The 19,350-nt window shown below is 41.6% G+C and overlaps 1 protein-coding gene across 1 annotated transcript in view; it reads left to right on the top strand.

Annotated features, from left to right (window-relative positions):
- Positions 1-3,759: 3,759 nt before the first annotated feature.
- The window catches only part of LOC102694754 (enhancer of polycomb homolog 1), a 67,761-nt gene continuing 52,170 nt past the window's right edge, over positions 3,760-19,350 (top strand). The window contains exon 1 of the mRNA XM_069191235.1: positions 3,760-4,046. The gene's annotated coding sequence lies outside the window, so the exon portion shown is untranslated. The remainder of the gene's footprint in view (positions 4,047-19,350) is intronic.

Here is a 19,350-nt window from a genome sequence, read left to right on the forward strand (position 1 = left end):
ACAATATTTAGAACTGGGACCTTAACACTACCAGATTGCATTTACTCTAATCTTTTGTCTTACAGATGTGTCCCCCATATTCCTGTTTCATTTTTTTGCCTTTTGTTGTATTCTTTCTCTTTTTCTTCCATATCACTACATTTGGCGTCCTTGGGTTTGAAAAGCTGTTTTATAAATTAAAGCTGCTATTATTATTTTCTAGGAACCATCGGGTTAACAATATAATAAGCTATATTGATTCAGGGTAAGCTGCAATCTACAGCAGTGCGGTAGATCATATCACCCACACAACAGCCCTGAAAGAGTGAGCTGATGCCTTTCAATCCTGCAGATACACACACACTGAGTGTGTATATAAGCAAGGGAAGTTGGACTGCAGCTTCTGGGCTTGTGTGCTGCTAAACAAAAAGCACTTTCCCGGGCCAGAAAAAAAGGAAAACGCCACCAGCAAAGGTACACATATTTCTCCACTGATTAACATTCTTTCTCAATTGTCTGTGAAAGAAATATACTGAAGGCACCGTGAGACAAGTGCTTACATAAGGTGAAACGAAGACGATATTGATTAAAATATCCACAGAAATATAAGGATTATAGAGCATTATGTTGTGCAGCCCTGTTAAAGTAATGTGCCCATGACTGTTCTCTTTGTCTTTCACAGCCTCAACAGGGTACTAATTGCAAAAGAGCTCCATGCATGCCCTTTTTTACAGCTCCAAGCAGGCACGTAATAGAACACTACATTGTCAGGCCGGTTTCATCCTTCTGTCATGGTATCAGCTAGTGTGCCTGCAAAGCCGTCACTCCATGCCCCTTCCAGCCCAGAATGTTTTTCCTTCCAGCATGACACGAGTTATAAGTTACTCACAACTGGCAACCCCCCTGAAGTTCAGTAGATGTGAGCCTAGTCAGTATCTGGATGGGAGACCTCCTGGGAAAAGCTAAGGTTGTTGCCGGAAGAGGTGTTAGTCGGACCAGTAAGAGCAGCACACCCTGTGGTCTCTGTGGGTCCTAGTGGCCCAGTATAGTGACGGGGACACTATGCTCTAACAAAGGTGCTGTCCTTTGGATAAGATGTAAAATGGAGGTCCTGACTCTTTGTGGTCATAAAAAATTCAATGGCGTTTCTTGAAAAGAGTAGGGGTGTAACCCCACTATCCTGGCCAAACTTCCCATTGGCCCTCACCAATCATGGCCTCCTTATAATCCCCAACTATGAACTGTTCTCCTCCACACTGAGAGCTGATGTGTGGTGAGTGTGCTGGTGCACTATGGCTGCCGTCGCATCATCCAGGTGGGGCTGCCCACTGGTGGTGGTGGAGGGGAGTCCCCGTTACCTGTAAAGCCCTTTGAGTGGAGGGTCCAGAAAAAAAAGCCCTATATGAGTGTGAGGATTTATTATTATTCGTTATAAAGTTCTGTGGACTTGTCACTTTCCGCTCTGTGCAGCTGGGCTGCATCCTCCGGCCAGGCTGCTGCCGACAAGAGGCCACTCCAAGGTGCTCCAGAAAACAGACCTTTCTCCACACCCTGAGCTGATGCGAGCACCTGTGGCTGACAGCCCTCCAGCAGCTGCAAGAGACGTTAGACAGACAGCAGCCAAAAGGACACAAGCCTAGTGGTAGCCGTTCTTTAAAGGACCGAGAGCCTCAGGCGGATCTCACATCTTCCCAAAATGATTTCTTTGAAGACATTAGTTGTCATAAGCATACATTACATGGGCAAGAAATGTCTTGTTGTTTTGTTTTTAGCCAGATCTCTTAAGCTATGGCTGACTTGGCAGAGGAGAGTTTCTGCAAAGACTTACGGTATAAGCAAGCCCGTCTGTGCATAACTGATTTATGAGGTACAATTTCTGCAGATGACCTTCTAACACTTAATCTAAGAAAGACACCCCAGTCCCACTCTACATCACCTATGCCATTAAATTCAGGCCAGTGCCGACCATGACTGCTCACAGTATTTGTGTGAGGGCATGGGTGATCAGTAGGGCCACTGCAGTCAAGTCTATGACTGCAATGTTCATTACACTTGCGATCTCACAAAAAAGTCACTCACTCGGGTCAGTTCAAAAGATGATAAGAATTTCTAGTTTAGCCTTCCTGAATTTATGCTCCCTGCTTGTATCTAGAACATCTGGTAAGACTGAAAAAAAACAACAACCAGAATCAGGCAAGGTTAAAGTCAGGTGAGAAGGTGCTCTTTGCTGACCAGGATTGGTCTGACAGTGTCATAGACCCGATAACATTTTCCCTCATAACTCTGATGTGATTGTCCTCTTGGTCTTGTTTCCTTCTCTGAGCCTACATTTAACCTCTTAGGAAACTCAATTTAATTCCCACAAATCTCTAGGATTGTTCAGAATATTACTTGATTTAGAATGCTTCAAAGATAGTGGGTATCCCTTTATTTTATTCCCTCTATCTCACTTCTTTTTTGTGGTTAAGTGTGGTCATAACAGCAGAAAATGAAAGTAGAATATGGAGAAGTTGTTTACCTTTTTACCTCATAAACGAGTGTATAGCCTTTAAATACAGCTTTCTATTACTTCTATTTGAATCTTGCTGTGTTTATATTTGTAATTAATGTTAGGAAGAGATGAGGATATTTCCTATTAGTAACTAAACTCTCAACAAGAACATACATCTGAAAAAGTAAGCAAATTTGTCGCAGCTGTAATAAAAAAAAAACGCGCCACCTGTGGGAATTTTGAATTATTGATGCTGGTGCCTCCCTTATTCAAATCTTGAAAATCCCGTATATTATCTGGCGCAATTAACTGGAAGTGTTTGTAATGGTTTTATTTGGGCACACTCATACTGACCATAGCTTTCATTTGAGTGTCCCGGTTCTTCGCTCTGACTTCCGTAAACAGTTTGAAGCCTCAGCTGTCAATCTTGTAACTATTTCCGCATTGTCCATTGCACGCATGCACTCTGATGACCGGTGTCCTCGGGCAGCCTGGGAGCCAAACTGTCCTCAATACACATCTGTGTCGAGGGAGTCCTCTCGTCCCTTACTGGTGCTGTTGCATGTTAGCCTCTGTGTCTTGGAGCAGTGTTCGTCCTTTGTAGTACCTCTGGCTCCTCTGGAGTGCTGTTGAGATCACACTCGCTGTGATACAGCCATGACTAAGCTTTGCATCTGTACTTCGGGGTGGAGGTACAGTAAACGCAACCGTGTACTCTCAAACCGGGCGGCACCGAAGTACGCGAGACGCCTCTTTTATGACTTTGAACCATGTTCTCAAATACTCTGTCCAGTTAAGAGACTAAAGAAGGACCCTTCTGCGATTGGTTTGGTCTTTGGTAGACACTAACTAAACCTTCACTTTGCCCCTCCCCACCCCAGGGTATATAATAAAAGAAATCCAGGATATTATCTGATTTGATGGCGGTCACTTTCCCTTTATGCGATACGTATTTTGCTTGCATGCATTAGTGTTTCGTTACCAATACCCCCCCGATCAAAATAATCTGATACGTTGTTTGAGTGTCATATCCTGTCGGTTTTTTTTTTACTTTTTTTCTTCGTTCTTATGTGTATATTACAGCGTCAACAGAGTCAAAAAGGAGCTGAGTGTCCCTTCTTCTTCGAAGCGGCGACGTCGGTCTTGTAACATTTGTACAACACTACTGAACTTTCTGTGCTGAGTGAGCTCATCAACCCTAAGCTCTCCACAGGTGATTGGTGCCACTCGCCGTCCAATCACGGAGCGCCTGTTTGCCACAGCAAAGTTGTTAACCCCATACCGGAGTGTTCTTCTGGCTTGGTCAGCTTTTAATCTTCTTGGAATAACGCTCTTATTTTTTTCCTGATCTCCACAGCCGCTCGCCTCCTTCGGAGACGCTTCCTAATCAAAGGGAGCAAGCGATACGTTTACCCTACTGGATATTTCGGAGAGGGAGAGAAATAAAAGAAGAAAAATGTTTCACAGTAATTTTGCTGCATGGCGTTTGTTGTTTGCGAACACCAACTATACAGCCTATCTTTGGGTGATCATAGACAAGCAGAATTGTCATCGTCCACCCTGACTGCGTTTTCTGGTGAGTTCGTTTTTTTTATATCACGATTTTCTGAACTATTTCCTCGTTTAACCGGGAGACCACGGATATAGTCTTTTAATGAATTAGATGCGCGTATTCTCTTTGCTTGACTACTGTATATAAATTCCGCCCATGGTGTCGCGTCTTTCCTTGATTCCTGGCAAATGTTGGAGCAAAGTAATATATCCTTCCCTTTGATATTTTCAACGATTCTCCGTTATTGAATACACGTAGCTGGCTTTTAAAAAAACGTTACCGCCCGTCTATGTAGCGCAAAAAAGGAAATAAACTTCAATCCGTCTTGTTGGGAGTTTTTTCCAGATGAAAAGACCTAAAATGCCTGCAACGCCAAATGCGTACGTTGCACTATTTCGCATATAAGTCATCTTTGTAATTCTTCAGAAAGGTCAATAAATTAACGTTATTAAATTCGGCTCTCTCTCGACGTGGCTATGAGAAAGCAAAGCTCCTATATTTTTTTTCGGTCGAATGTAATTGGGGGAAACCTGCCCCTTTCTTGTGTAAAGGTGGAGGTTGACATTTTTACCACGGCGTATATTAAGTTAAAGTGACCGCAATGCATAGATTTCACCTCTTCTATTTTACTAGGATTTTTTTAGTAAACCATATCATTTGGGACTGCAGTGGGATTTGTTTTTCTTCGGGCCTGAGGTCGGTCCGATGTCGTTTTGTTTTGAGATTTTTTTTAGGGTTTTTTTTTTTGCGCACGGTAGAAAGATCAGCTTTTTGTTTGCATTAATCTGTGGTGGCGGCGCTGTGGTGCACTCTAGTCTGGAAGGTTTAATTTATACATTTTAATAAAATACGATAAAAAGCGCGACGTGGTGCTGTATGAAATTGTCAAAAGACGTTATTATGTTTAGACAGATGGAGCCTGTACGTGTACTGTACAGATATTTCTTTGTGTGAGGTTTTTTTCCTCTCAATAATTCTTGTGGGGATGCCCTAAGGTATCTTTGACGCCTATGATCTAATTGCAGTTGATACAGTATTTGGAATAGGCGGGGCTTGCTACAGTATCTGTTGATCAGTTTCCCTTTTGCCGAAAACCCTATGTCTTGAGGGGAAACGTATGTCGCATAAACTACTGTACTCAGCCGACACCTCTGCGTTTTTGTTATATTATGGTCTGCCTTAAACCCACACTTTGTATGCTTTCCAAATAAAGCACCTAGCACCCGCCGTCTTTGTGTTAACGGATTTGTTTGTTTTCGGTGTAAAATTAAGAAAAACATGTAGTCCAGATAACTGTTATGGAATTTAAAAAAAGGGTTTGTTTGTTTTTGTTTTTACCAGACACCTTGCTGATAGCGATTTTCTCCAGCTATGAAAATGCCCTTTTATCTTGAAAGCATCCTCCACTCTGTATTGGCTGTAACCCTTCCGCACTCCTTAAATCTGACCTAATTTCTTTTCAGGAGTAGGGCATATTTAGTACCTTTTTGTTCAGCTTTTGAGTGTCCTTGATAATGTGAAAAACTATATGTAATAACTGCGAACATAAAGTCAGCTTGTTTCCCCATTTATCAGGGTGTGTTTTTTGGGGAGGGGGGGGTGCTTTGTTGTGGGAGGTAAGAGGGGGTGTGGATTATGTTCAGCGCTAGATCGTAAAACAGCTGGATGAACCGGCTCCACGTCAAGTTACACACACCAGTTTAATGACCAGCACAGCATATTTGGCCAGCGTTGGTGTTTGGCCCACGGCCTGTGACACAACTGAGGCAAAGCAGACTGGGAGGAGCTGTGTGGAAGAAGAGGTTAAAAAAAAGGAGAGACATTTGTGTCTACGGGTGACCTTTTGGGTGCTCAAAACCTCATTTTAAATCACATTAAGTGTATATTTACTGAACGTGTATGTATTAAGTTGTACAGCTTAATTGCCTTTATGAAGTGCTTCTTCATCCAAGAAGAATGCACAGAGCTTTACATGTAGAAGGGGACCCAGTTTGTCCATCTGGTTAATGTGTGGCTGCCATCGTGTGCCACCAGTCCCATTGCACAGCAGATTGGTTATGAAACTGAAAAATTACTTCGCCGAACTGAATTGGAGGTGGGTGATGTTGATTGACCAGACTGGAATTTAGACAAAACAATTTGCAAATGGTGCCAATTTTTTAGTGAGCAAGCAGTCAGGACCTTTGATTAAGTCTCATCTGAAGGATGGCGCATCCTACAGCATCGCTGCTCCAGAGGCGAGCGCACCACCTACTGGTCCACCAGTGCCACGTACGGCAGCAGTCTGGTTTTCCTCCGGTCTCCCATCTCGGGATTGATGTGGCGGTGCTGAAAGATACATTAGGACAGCACCATCAAAACATTTATTTTCCATCAGTAACGTTTTTGTTTTCTATTTACGGTTCAGTTCAAGCTGCTCTTTCGTTCCCAGGAATGTCTGCGGAACTTGTGCAGTGGGTGGTTTTAAAGTTAGCCCGTGGTGTACTGTACAAAATAGTCCATCATTTCCCGGATACACCCATGCAAAACCGACAGTCTGAAGGTTTAACCTTGACCGTAGCGAATATGGAATTAAGCACTTGAATCAACAGTTTTGCTCGTATGCAAAAAACGTATGCTTAATAATAAATGGGATTTTGATATTTAGTATAAGCTGTGATTTGATGGCTGACCAGGACACTTAACCTTTTCCACTTGTAATATCAATACCTAGGGTGTAGAATTAATATTTAGGTGTACTCTAATAATTAATAATAATAATTGCTTACATTTATATAGCGCTTTTCTGGACACTCCACTCAAAGCACTTTACAGGTAATGGGGACTCCCCTCCACCACCACCAATGTGCAGCATCCACCTGGATGATGCGACAGCAGCCATAGTGTGCCAGAACGCTCACCACACATCAGCTATCAGTGGGGGCTATCAGTGGGGAGGAGAGCAGAGTAATGAAGCCAGTTCGTAGAGGGGGATTATTAGGAGGTCATGATTAGTGAGGGCCAATGGGAAATTTGGCCAGGACGCTGGGGTTACACCCCTACTCCTTTCGAGAAACGCCCTGGGATTTTTAATGACCACGGAGAGTCAGGACCTCGGTTTTACGTCTCAGCCGAAGGACGGCACCTGTTTACAGTAAAGTGTCCCCGTCACTATACTGGGGCATAGGACCCACATGGACTGCAGGGTGAGCGCCCCCTGCTGGCCCCACTAACACCTCTTCCAGCAGCAGCCTCAGTTTTTCCCAGGAGGTCTCCCATCCAGGTACTGACCAGGCTCACACCTGCTGAGCTTCAGTGGGCTGCCAGTTGTGAGTTGCAGGGTGACATGGCTGCTGCTCTAAGTTGTCATTAACGTGGACTCCCTCTTGCTCTGTAGCGTATCCCACAAGGAGAGCGAGGAGCAGTTCCTCTGTTTGCCTGGACCTAAGCACGGACCTGCGGGTTTAGAAAGGCAACACAGTCCCGCACCTCCATGTCGAGAGCTGCATTCGCACAAAGGCGCCCTCTGTCGCGCCCCACTCCACCCCTCCTCCCGCAGAACAAGTCGGCTAAAATAAACAGAAGAGCGTTCTGCCATTGTCGAGTGGGGCCTAGGACAGGGGGGTTAAAGGGAAGGAGCCCTTCGGCCTGCTGAAAGGCCACCGTGAAATGATCCTGTCAGGACAAAAAGATGCCCGTCAGCGCTGCTGAAGTAGGAGAAAGAGATGTGGGGCTGATCCCTTGGTAGTAGGTCTTTGCAGGACAAAGGAAAAAGGACCCTTGCTCTTCCTTTTAATATGTTGCTGCGGTCGCTAGCTGTTGATCGCTTTCCAGCCTTGTAAATTAAAGCTACATTGCTCCCTCCCCCCCGGGATAAGGGAGGAGAATGATCCTTCTGCAAAGTCTGCCAACCCGTGCAGACCGCAAGTGGATCAACACGGTTTGGCAGCGGCTGTGTACCCTGGCTCTGTTCAGATAGCACTGCTCCAGTTCAACGTGATGCCCAAGGACCACAGGTCCCCCATACAGCTTTTTTCGGGCGTTGAGTCCTTGTTGGCCGTGTGCGGTTCTTTTTTCTAGAAGAAGTTGGAATACAACCCGAGCTCGAAAGAGAGAACCCGATCAGAGATGCACAGCAGAGAAAGGGTGTCATCTCTGATTACACATCCCGAGCTAAACTTGGGGGGGCCGGAGTGCTTTAAGGCCCGACATCTCCTGATGGAGAGGCTGATGCATAGATGGCAACAAGGTCCTTGTAATTGTGTTTCTGGGACTCCTCTGTTTCACCTTCGAAATTCTGGGCAGAAGAGTATTTACAGTAGCTGGAACTTATCTTTACGAGTGCATTTACCATCTTTAGTCTCTCCTTTCCATCTTGAATGGGGGAAGGCTAAAGCAGATGAACACCAGACATTCTGCAGCCTAGTTACTAAGTACATGATCTCATCCAAGCCCGTGATTTCTTTCAAAGTATACTGTAGCCTGAAATATGTCATATCAGTTACCTCTTCATATAATGTAAAGCCAAAAGCTTTACACCTTGAGTTTTGGACTTGACCTGTTTAACTGGGGGGAAAAATACCAAAAGAAATTAGGGAAATCTGTCATGATTACTCAAGAAATATTGACTGTACAGTAGTTATTACATTTGTCAAAACTGTAGATTGAAAAATAGGTTGCAAAACCACACAGAAGCAGCACAGGAAATACAAAGAGGTTCAGTATTTGATACTGGGCAGAAAACGTTATCCAAGGCCACTAAAATGGCTGAACTGTAAAATCTCTCTAAAATGATCAAAGTGCATAGCGGTATAAACAACAGGAAACAGGAAATATATAGTAGTAGTACATAATGCCATAACCAGAAAAGGCGAGAAAACGTAAAAGGGCAGAGCTCAGATTTGTTGTGCAGTTAGTAAAACAAAAGCAGTTCAACACAATGCATGGAAATTATCATGGCCTGCCAGAATCTGAGAGTTCATTCCCATTCTCTCTGACCCTATGGCCATGTGAGTTAAGGTTGCTCTAGTGTGCTTCCACAGTCCACACGTGTGCCTGTATGAGCGCAAATGTGTGTTGACTCCCTACCTTGGCCTGGTGTCCAGTCCAGTCCAGGGTGCGAGTATCCTGCCTTGTGTCCGTCAGGCTGGGCTTCAGCTCACTGCGATTAGGAAAAGGTGAAAGGTCAGGTTTGGTGAAGGCTCCGTGCAGAGTCCCAGTGTTCCATCACGACAGTGCAAGAAAGGAACAGGACAAGAGACAGGATGAAGTGTTGAAGCAGAAGAGGGGGGATTTATGCTAACTGTAGAAGAGGGTGAAGTATTAAATGTAGGTCTGCATTATACATCTCCTATATATGGGCTCAACTGCAAAGAAGCAACATGTGACTACAATTTGGGTATTTCTTGACTTAAAAGTCTATGGTGCTTTATTAAAACCCCTAAATGTTGTGTACATTTTTAGTTACTATATTGAACACTGGTGAATAGAACTGAATTTCTTGTTTTGAATAGAGAAGGCAATTTGATATTACATATGCTGCTTATTACATGGCTAATGTTCATATAGTTACAGATTATTGTACATTATTTCTAAAATAAGAATATGTAGTGACCAGCGTAATTCTAAGTACAATGGACGAACTTTTAGTTATGAGCCTAAACCAAAAAAATAATCTTTGCATAGTCAAACAACGTCAAAATGGTCTCTACTTTGGGAAATACAAAACGATCAAATGAAAAGTATAAGTGAATCCTATAGCCAGGACTCTGAAAAGATCTTCAAGACAAGTAAAAGCTGTTGTAGTTCCTTTAAACTAGACTGTGGGCCTGCTGAATCATTTGATAGCCTGGTTTGAAAATAAGAGACTAGAACACAAGTTGAAGGTGATGAAGGTCAAGACGTAAGTCTCTTCAATAAAATATAGATTTAATGACTATTCACACATACTGTAGTATGCGTCAATAAAACCAGCTTGAAGTGACCTTTGACATTCTTTTTTGGCTCTGAAAGGCCAAAAAAATGAATTGTTCCCAAAGCTGAGACCAGAATTAATTTAGGTAAGAACTGCAAGGCCTATAGTGAATATTTCACCTACCTTTTCTTGGATTTGATAATGGTTCCAGCAAGAATTAAATAATGCTGGAACATATAAACTTTTTTAAAACCAAATTAGCTCCGTTATTGAAGAACTCATAAACTTAGCAACTGGCCAATACATTCAGAGTGGTATGCATGTAGTTGTAGGATCATCAAGAGATTTGCACATTAGACAAATAAGTGTCAGGACTAAAGTCTTGGATTGGCCATCACATAAGTCAGGTTATGGAAGCTTGGTGATCAGAGTGGGGACAAGACTGTAATGAAGCATCCATTTTGAAGGGTTTTAGGGTTGATTTAATTGAAAACAGGAAAGATGCTGACAAAACCTGCCCACGCAGTTACTGCTATACACTCATGCAAGGTCATATTAAGTACTAAATTAGAGTGCTGGAGTATTATTTTCTTATACATTTTATAACTTTTAATACTGTATGTGAAGGAATATCCCTCACTAATGTATTTCTACTCTTTATTTATGCAGAACAAGTACATTTGTCTCTTTCACATATGGTCCTACTTCTATTTCAGATGTTTAGATTTCAGTTTCAGATCTCAGTTGCTGTTTTCATATTGACAGCTGTTGTGCACCTGGTGATGCCATCGATGTGCTGGGTTTTATTTCAGGCTTTGTAATAGATCGCTTTGAATCTGCTTAGTTTCTCTCTTTTTGGACAAACAGTTTAATTGTCAAGGCCTTCACATCATGGTTCTTGAATACAGGATATATAGGATAAAATACTGTAATCTCGTCATTGTGACGATACAGTTCTTTAGGAGAATCTGTAGTTCCTGTGCACTGACACCTTGAATTTGCTTGTCTAAAATGTTAGATGATAAAGGAAGAAACTGTTACAGAAGCAGGAGTAGATCTTTCCAATAAATGAATACGAAGGCACAGTTTTCAAACATTAACCAAATAAGCATAGTTTGAATTTACTTTTGACAAAATAAACTGTTTTTCAGTACCACTGGACTGTTCAGGATTTGCTTTGTTTATGCTGTTGTAAATGCCTCAAGCTTACTGCTGGTGTGTTGTTGGTGCCCTGGGGTTTTCTTGAGTGCAGGGTTATATGGTTGTCTGAGTTACACAAGCATGAAAGATCATGTAAGGTAGTTGAGCCTAAGGCATATATTGCTATAATGTTTTTCCCATAATACTCCTTATTCAAATGTATAGCAGCTTCATGAACCCAGATGGTTTCCCCTCAATTTAATATTTACATTAAGTAAAACTGGATGTACTTCACATTTTACAATCCTATGAGACTCCTGCAGTTAAAACGGTTTGGTAGATTTGGAAAATCCAAGTAATGTGGCCTACAGCTAGGCACATCACCATCTGATTTCCATTCAGAATGGTCTTGTGTGTAATTAATTGCATCTGGAGAAGGTAATTATGTGGGGGGGAAATTGGCATCAAGTCAGGGAATCCTATGTGCTCTTGAACAGTTTTATATTGTAATTGCAAATAGTGTACCAAGAAGATTCTAATTTTACAGGGAAAATGAGATGCATCATATAATTGCATAGTGGGCTGACTTTTTGGGGGAGATGATTACTGGATCAGCATTTAATTTTAGGTATTAGGCATGGCTAAGTAGCTCCACAACATCCAACAAAAACAAATTGATGATGACATTGTGCTTTTTGGAAGCACGATGCAAGCCTTCCCTGGAGTAGAGTGGTGACAGAGAAGATGTAAGAGTAGTAGGCATCAATGGAGGATAAGGTCAGAAAGCTCTCTGATGATTGCAGACAAAAGGGTCATTATCCTCCACAAGTCTCCTGCATTTGCCCTTTTCCACCGTAGTGCCTGATATGGAATTTTAAAGCTACTGGTGTAGAGGCAATTCTGCCAGTAAGAGGGCGCAAGTGTATCTCTTGACCTCGGGCTGTGAAACGGGTGGCTTAGGAATCGTCTGTAAATCCGAAGGCAACAGTGGGAGACCTGCGGAACAAACTGGGTGTTAGAAGGAACCGTCTGATGCAGGCTGCTTGACTGTGGCCTTCATGGCCGGGTCGCACGCAAGAAACCTTTTCTAGGTGAAGCTATAAAAATGGGTGAATTGGCCAAACGGCATCAGAATGACATTTGCAATCCTGCCTCATTTTCAGATCTGAAAATTTAGCTTTTTGGACATGGGAAATAACATCAGTGTAATTGAGGGGAAAAAACGTATGAGTTTTGGGGTTGTTTTTCCTCTTTGGGTCTTGGAGCCCTTGTTAAAATTGGGGGGAAATCATGAGCTCCAACACGTCCCAGGATGTTTTGGCCAAAGTGCTCCAAAACAACCAAAAAGCTTAAGGTAGGCTGCAAGGTGACATTCTGGCATGACCATGAACCAAAACGTACGATTCATTTAAATTGATGAAGACATGGTTAACTGCATGCAAAATGTTCTTGATCAACCATCTCTATCTCCAGGATTCAGTCCAATCTACTGTAACAATTATGGTTCGAACTCAGGGTTCACAAATCAGAGCATCTGAAAGACCTAGACTGGGGGGATGGTTTATAATCCCACTTCTGAAGTGCCAGAACCTCAGGTTCCATCCAGGGGAATAGTTTAATCCCTGCCAGGGAAGGATTTAGAGGATTCTCTGGACTTCAGTTATGACAAATATGACATTGTCCTGTGCAAGCCAATTAAGATGGCAGTAGGTCTTTTAGTAGACTGCATTATCCAATCCATACATCCTTGTTTTTTGTTCTTATTTCATCAGAACCGGCTTTCAAATAAATGTACACATACAGATTACAATCGTTTATCTTCATAACTGTTGAACATGAAAAGATCTGAATGTGTCCCTATGCAGCAGACCCCAGAAAAGTGTAATGTGGAAAAGATTTGGTAGGTGAAATATTCAGCTGCACAGAAGGGAGTTAAATGTTTCTACTGACTCATAAACATAAAACTGATTAATCTGGTGACAATAAAAACAGAATTTGGAGCTATGAAGATTTCTTATCAACATTGATAGCACATTTTAACTTCTTGAAAGTGAACTTTAAGGAGTGTGATAGTAAGGTGCTTTTGTGATGTTTGGGTCAGTGATCAAAAGGGCAGAAAATGTTAAAGGTTTGTTAAATATCTTCATATTGTAATTTTAGTTATCTTTTCAGTCAAGACTGATTACATTTAGATTCAGAAAATGTAGTTGGGTAATGTGATTTTTCTTCATTATTCACTGGAGGGAAATGTCTAACTATATGATTGAAAATGAATACAGTTGTACATTGTTTTTATGTATTTGTGTGTCTCCGTTTACTTCAGCTTTCCCTTTATACGTTTGAATTATTACCTTAAGACAATTGCTAAAATACAGTTTTAAACATCAGAGGATTTCTCACAAAATTCTGTTTTTGATAATATCTACATTACGTATTAGTCCTTTGCACTAGTACCACCCTCACCAGGAGAAAACCTATGAGCAAGTGTTCATCTAGAGACTAGAGTGCTAAAATGTAGAAAAATGCACAAACACATCCCTACCCCTTTTTTTATTCATTATTTAGTGTCCTAAAGAGAACCCACCCCAGCTGCCAATATCATGGTCTGTCCTAGATGTGGTGGACTTCTTAGAACTGAAGCCTAACATAATATTAACATTTTTCTTATGAATGTTTGGAGATGCATAGCTCACCCTTAGAAATACCACATTGTGAATTCTGATTGTCCTCTGCTCCAGTGTCTATATTGTATCACGTACAAATAAACTAAACTTGGATCAAAATGGGAAAATATTGTCGCGTATAGGGAAGAACTAAAAGTCATCACTTGTTACAGAAACTGAAGCCGGTAGTTTGCAAATAGCTGAACTCCCAAGTTACATTGTGAAGTAGATCAAATCATGGAATGAAGGATAGATACAGTATAGAGGGAAATGTTCAAATTACATTATATTGAGGACTTCCTGCCTGAGGTTTAGCAAGGGACCATCACACTCGCACCAGTAGCACGGTGTATGTTGTTCTGTAAAGGGTGCAAATGAGAGGTGGGCGTTTGGGTGCTAGTAACTTCTTGAAAAATGTCGCTTCAGGATCAGGGACTGGGAAGGGCAAGCGAGTGAAAGCCCAGGATCTGTTCAAAGCAGAGCTGTGCGGTTGGAGTCGGGTTCCCATCAGTCACTGCACACGAAAGGTCTGTGGCTACTGGGTACTCCTTACCCAACCAGCACGCATGGGCCTCCCCCTGGACTGACCCGTTGTTCACAACAGTTACACTGTCACGCTGCGCGTTTGCTCCACGCTTACCGTCATCCATCAGGGAGGTCAATTTGAAACCTTGACTCCTTGCAGAGCCAGAAGAGGACTTGGCTCTGCTCATAGCAAGTCGGCCATGCCCATAGCACTGAGGTGCCTTTCACTTGATCAGTGAGTCCCTTTTATTTTATTTTCAATAAGGTTGGCATTCCTCTCGTTACATCACCTCCTCCTCTGTGCCCAATTGGCTCGCAGATCTGGTGATTTACTGCTGATGAAACGGTCAATCAAGTGCCTCTCAGCCAGTCGGGAGTGATCAATTGACGCAAAGAGAGAATTGTTTTGACGTTCGGTGTCGTATATTGTGTAACAGCTAAAATATCGATGTATTTGAAGTGTTTCGCTCTCCCTTCTTAAATCTTTTTACCGTTGTCACACAATGTTCAGTCAGATTTCCTGCTCACCTGTAGCAGTGGCATACACAATGTGGTAGTATGTTTTTTAGTTCCTGCTGTTTCTTTTGGATATAACACAGTTGTGCTTATAAGTGTAAAAATTCATGGTTTGCTCTTTCTTCCTAATACTGTAAAAAGTACTTATGTAGTCTTAAAAGGCTGTGTGGCTAAGGTCTTAGTTTTTGGCATATTTAGGAAAAAAGTTTTTTTTTTAATCCATCCTCTTTTTTTTCTAAAGTCTTTTAAGGAGAAAAGGGTTTTATTTGTTTGTTCCTTCACCAGAACGCTGTTCACACAATTTCTGAACTCTTGGTTTTGCCTTCTCATAGCTTTAACTTCAATGAGAATGTAAGCATCAGTTTGAAATGCTGTTTAAGCTGAAGAGGTTTATTTGAAACTTCTTGAAAGTCTGTCACGAGATTTCTTAAAAGGAAATACAAGAACTCGGGAAAAGAACTAATTTCTCCTCCATTGGCGAACGGGATTTCATCTGTTAGGGAGGTCAAGAGTTCAGTCCCAGGCAACTAAAATACCTTGGTGAACTCTCCACGGTCAAGTAGGGTGATGCCATCTGTATTGACCACTGTGAGCGGCATTTCACTGGTATCTTTCTGAGCATAGTAAACGGCTCACATTGATCACTTCCATAGTCCTGGTAGAAACTGAATATTAAGTGTTAAGGGATACGAGATTTTTAATGTAGAAGGTTTAAAAATGTCAAGAGTGTCTGCTTATTCAATATCTTATGTTGAAAGTTTTCTGTAGTACACCTGCTGTATATCTTACAGATGGATTTTTCTTTCGACCTTTTACAGAGGTTGATGTGATGCATATGAAACTTTCCTTTCTGTATCAAACCTGGTCCTGGAGAACCCTAATCCAGTCATTCTTAGAGGTCACCCTAAACAAAGGTTGGCGGCACTCATCCAAGCAGTTGTTCAAATAAGCAAGTAGTGTTTCAGTGACGGGAACATTGGTTCTTGAAGGCTGAAGGAGCTTCTGATTTTTGTTCCAAATGACTAAATTACTTAATTGAGCACAACCCCTGCTTAATTGATCATAGCTGCAGGCCTTTAGAAATGTAAATCCTGCTGGACTGTGGTTCTGGGAACCCTTGCTGTAAATGGCAAGTCTGCTTTATAAAACGCAGGAGTACTGAGGAAGGCCTTCCAGCAAAGCACATTGCGACCGTCACTTTTGCCCACTGATAATGCAATAGCTTTCTAATAAAGGGTAGTTAAAATCCTTTTGAAGAATGCCTTCTCATACTGAGAACTGTCTATACAGACATGGAATACCTCAGACATTCAAGTTTTGTTGGAAAACCAATGTGTTCACACACTGCGTGTCACCACTGTGGTCTGGATGTGGATATGGATGATACCACTTGGCTTTATAAGAATATGCAACAGTTAAGTAAGACTGAATAAAAATGTTTGATTTGATCTTTGCAGTGAAAATACTGGTTGATTTATGTTTTCATGGATACATTTATAAAGCCATTCAGGCAAGAGTCTCTCAATGTGTTTGCGTCCACATTTGGCAGGTAGAATCCTGACCATGTTGGATGTAAATAACCACAAGACTCCTGTCCAGGACATATGGCTTGGCACCCTAATACACAGCCAATATTTGTTTACTGGTACTTTGGGGGGGGAATTAAATTGGATTGAATCAGGGATGAGCAAAATTCAAGAGGAATAACTTTTTATTGGGAAACATCCATTTTTCTGTTTAGTAACTTGTAGCACTGTTCTGTCATTCTTAAAATTATAGCTTCACATGGAAAGATCTTTGGTACTGTTGTTTTAAGTCAGGTCAGCAAAAAAAATGAATGGCAGTTTAGTCCTGCTGAGGTTTCTACTGAGGTATATTAGTTACATTTTGGAAATTATTCTTCTGGTTTTGGTACTTTGATGTCTTACCACATCAAAACTGGGTAGCACATCTTATGATAAAAGAAAAGGTGATATAACACATTTATGGCAGAGTGATCTCGAACTGGATTTAAAGAATGTGACTTTGGGAAAAATCTTTGTCCAAAAGTACCCCCACCCCCATCTGTGAGTTACCAGAATCCTTCTGTAAATATAAAAATGAACTTTGGCCTGCTTCAAGAATTGTCTGAATGAAAAGGGATGTGGCTCAGCCCAGGAACTGGCATGATGTGTGTTAGCTATGTGCCAATTGAGATTTATGGATTTACTCTGAATATAAACATTCTGAATAGAAACATTCCAAAAGTAAGGTAAACCCCACACACGAGCTCAGTTTCCGTTAACCTTAAGCTGCAGTACAGGCTGAGCCATTGAAAGGCCTGCTTGTTTATTTAGAGTTGTGGAATAAAGTAACCCCCAACACTCCCACAAATACTGTCTGGATAAGCTGTGTAGTTGTTTATATGTGTGGACATTTCCATTCCTATATAATTGAGTCTTATAATTGTTAAAGTAGTCGCAACTACTGTGGGGAAAGGAAAAGGTCTTGCAGCAAATGTAATAATGTTTGTTTCACAAGGTTCATTACTAAATAGTGACGGGGAAAGCTGAAGAACTACTTTACATAAGAGTTTATTGCTACATCAGAAATTGGTGCTACCTGCATCGTTAATCTACTGTATTTGTGGACATGAATGGCACTGGAATATCACTGTCTGCAGTTTCCAAGCATCCCCAAAATGGCATTTCTCTTCATTACTGTACCTGATGTATTATGTGAAACACTAAATACAAATCCAGGATCAGTCCTTTTTGTGTCTTTCAGTTAACATTTTACGTAGGATTTTGTAATATGCATGATTTCAATGTAACTCTTGTTCACATTTCTCATTTCATTTGCCCAATGTAGAATGTTCTTTTTAGTTGTCATTTTTAAACTAAGTTAGTTCTAGGTTATTTCTATTCTATGATTACTGTCAATTAGAGCACTTTTCTCCAGTATTTCCAGCTGTCACCGGGAGCTGGTTAAGTCTGAAAAGGTAGTACAAGGTGCATTTGTGATTGTCCGGTTTCCTTTCTGCAAATACGAATCCAAGTCTGTTGGTGTTTTAATACAGGATGTGTGGCCTGAGACCAGAGCTGTGGAGTGTTGAGTGTTGGCCCTTGCTTTGGCTTCTATCAAATGGTGCTAAAAGACAACATTGTCTGAATGGTGCTGTTCAGGCATTAGCTCAGGCAAGGATGCTTGCATCCACTCACAGTTTGGACAGCTTGGTAAGTTCCAGACCATAGCAGCTACTTCAAAAATGTGACCCAACTGCGTGCCTCAAAGTAAATGAATAAGATGGACAGTGCTCTCGTGGGGTAAACTGGGATCGGCCCTGAGGTTTGAGGCCCACTGAACCACTTGAATCGTAGGTCCTTCCTACCCTTTTACAGATTAAAATGGTGGGCTGGAAAGGTTGTAGGTGTTAGGAACTGGAGGTAGGAAGTCTTCCAAGTCCAGATTGTTTTTGCCTATATTATTGATCGAGCATTTGGTTTGTCATAATGGCCCTCCACATGATTCATCAGAAACCTTTACTTGGGCATGAATATCTCATCTGTCACTTAGTGGTGTACGAATGTTCCTACTTGCTGCTTCTTTCAAGGATGTTTTACCCTGAGAAAAACAGATTGCAAGGTGTGCTGAATATAAGAGGAGGTTCTTCCACAAAATGGATTCCAGTCTTTTCAAATTTGTTTCCTTTGGTAATGGAATCTCTGTGAAATTTAGGCAAATCTGTGCAGAGTCCTGCAGAGCTTAGAAAAGATTCTGTGCCGTCCAGTGACCACAAAATTGGAAGGGGGCTCTTGGATGGGACAGCCGTCTTATAGTATCTGCTTACCAGTTCTAGAACGTGGCCTGGTGGATTCTAGAATACTTCAAACTCTAAAAGACAGCTGGTTGTGTTACCAAGCAACCGTGTAGATTATTGTAGTTGTATTACATTAGCCTGAATTTATGAGGCCTAAGAGATTGGAGGAATGGATGCTGTGGAAGGGAAATGACAGTATAGCTGGACTGAATCTGTTTCAGAGACAACACATGCTATTATAGTATATTTTCTTTATCCTCTATAAAACAAAATCCATTGACATTTTCAGGATGGAGAGTTTCATGTCACTCCTCTCTGTGGTAAGTCAGTTAGGCATTGTTTGTCTTGGCTGTTCTTGTGGCTCACCTAATTACAGCTGAGGTGCAGAGACTGTTAGGGCTGGACAGAACTATCGAAGTTCAGTTCAAAAGTACCTTGTCACAACTCGGTGTACTCTTTGCTCGTCACTGTTGAATACAGTTCACAGCGGCATGTATTATAGATGTATTCATTGTACGGAATTGGGCAGCGTTCAGAACCTGTCCCTGTAAAATCAGGGCATGTAGTACCCATCACCTTTGACGCATCAGACAAGCATGAAAATCAGAGGAGAGGTGATATTAATAACTTGTTTTTAATACTGCACTTAGTAGCCTAAAATATAAGCAGTACTAAATGTGATGGTCAACATGTTCTTCAATTTTTTACTTTAAAGCCATAAATTCCTTATAGTTACTCAACATGGTTGGTTTTGTTCTGTTTTTCCAGGTATTGTCTCGCGACAAGTCCTTT

The sequence above is a fragment of the Lepisosteus oculatus genome, chromosome 6 (assembly GCF_040954835.1).
Source record: "Lepisosteus oculatus isolate fLepOcu1 chromosome 6, fLepOcu1.hap2, whole genome shotgun sequence".
Lineage (NCBI taxonomy): Eukaryota > Metazoa > Chordata > Actinopteri > Semionotiformes > Lepisosteidae > Lepisosteus > Lepisosteus oculatus.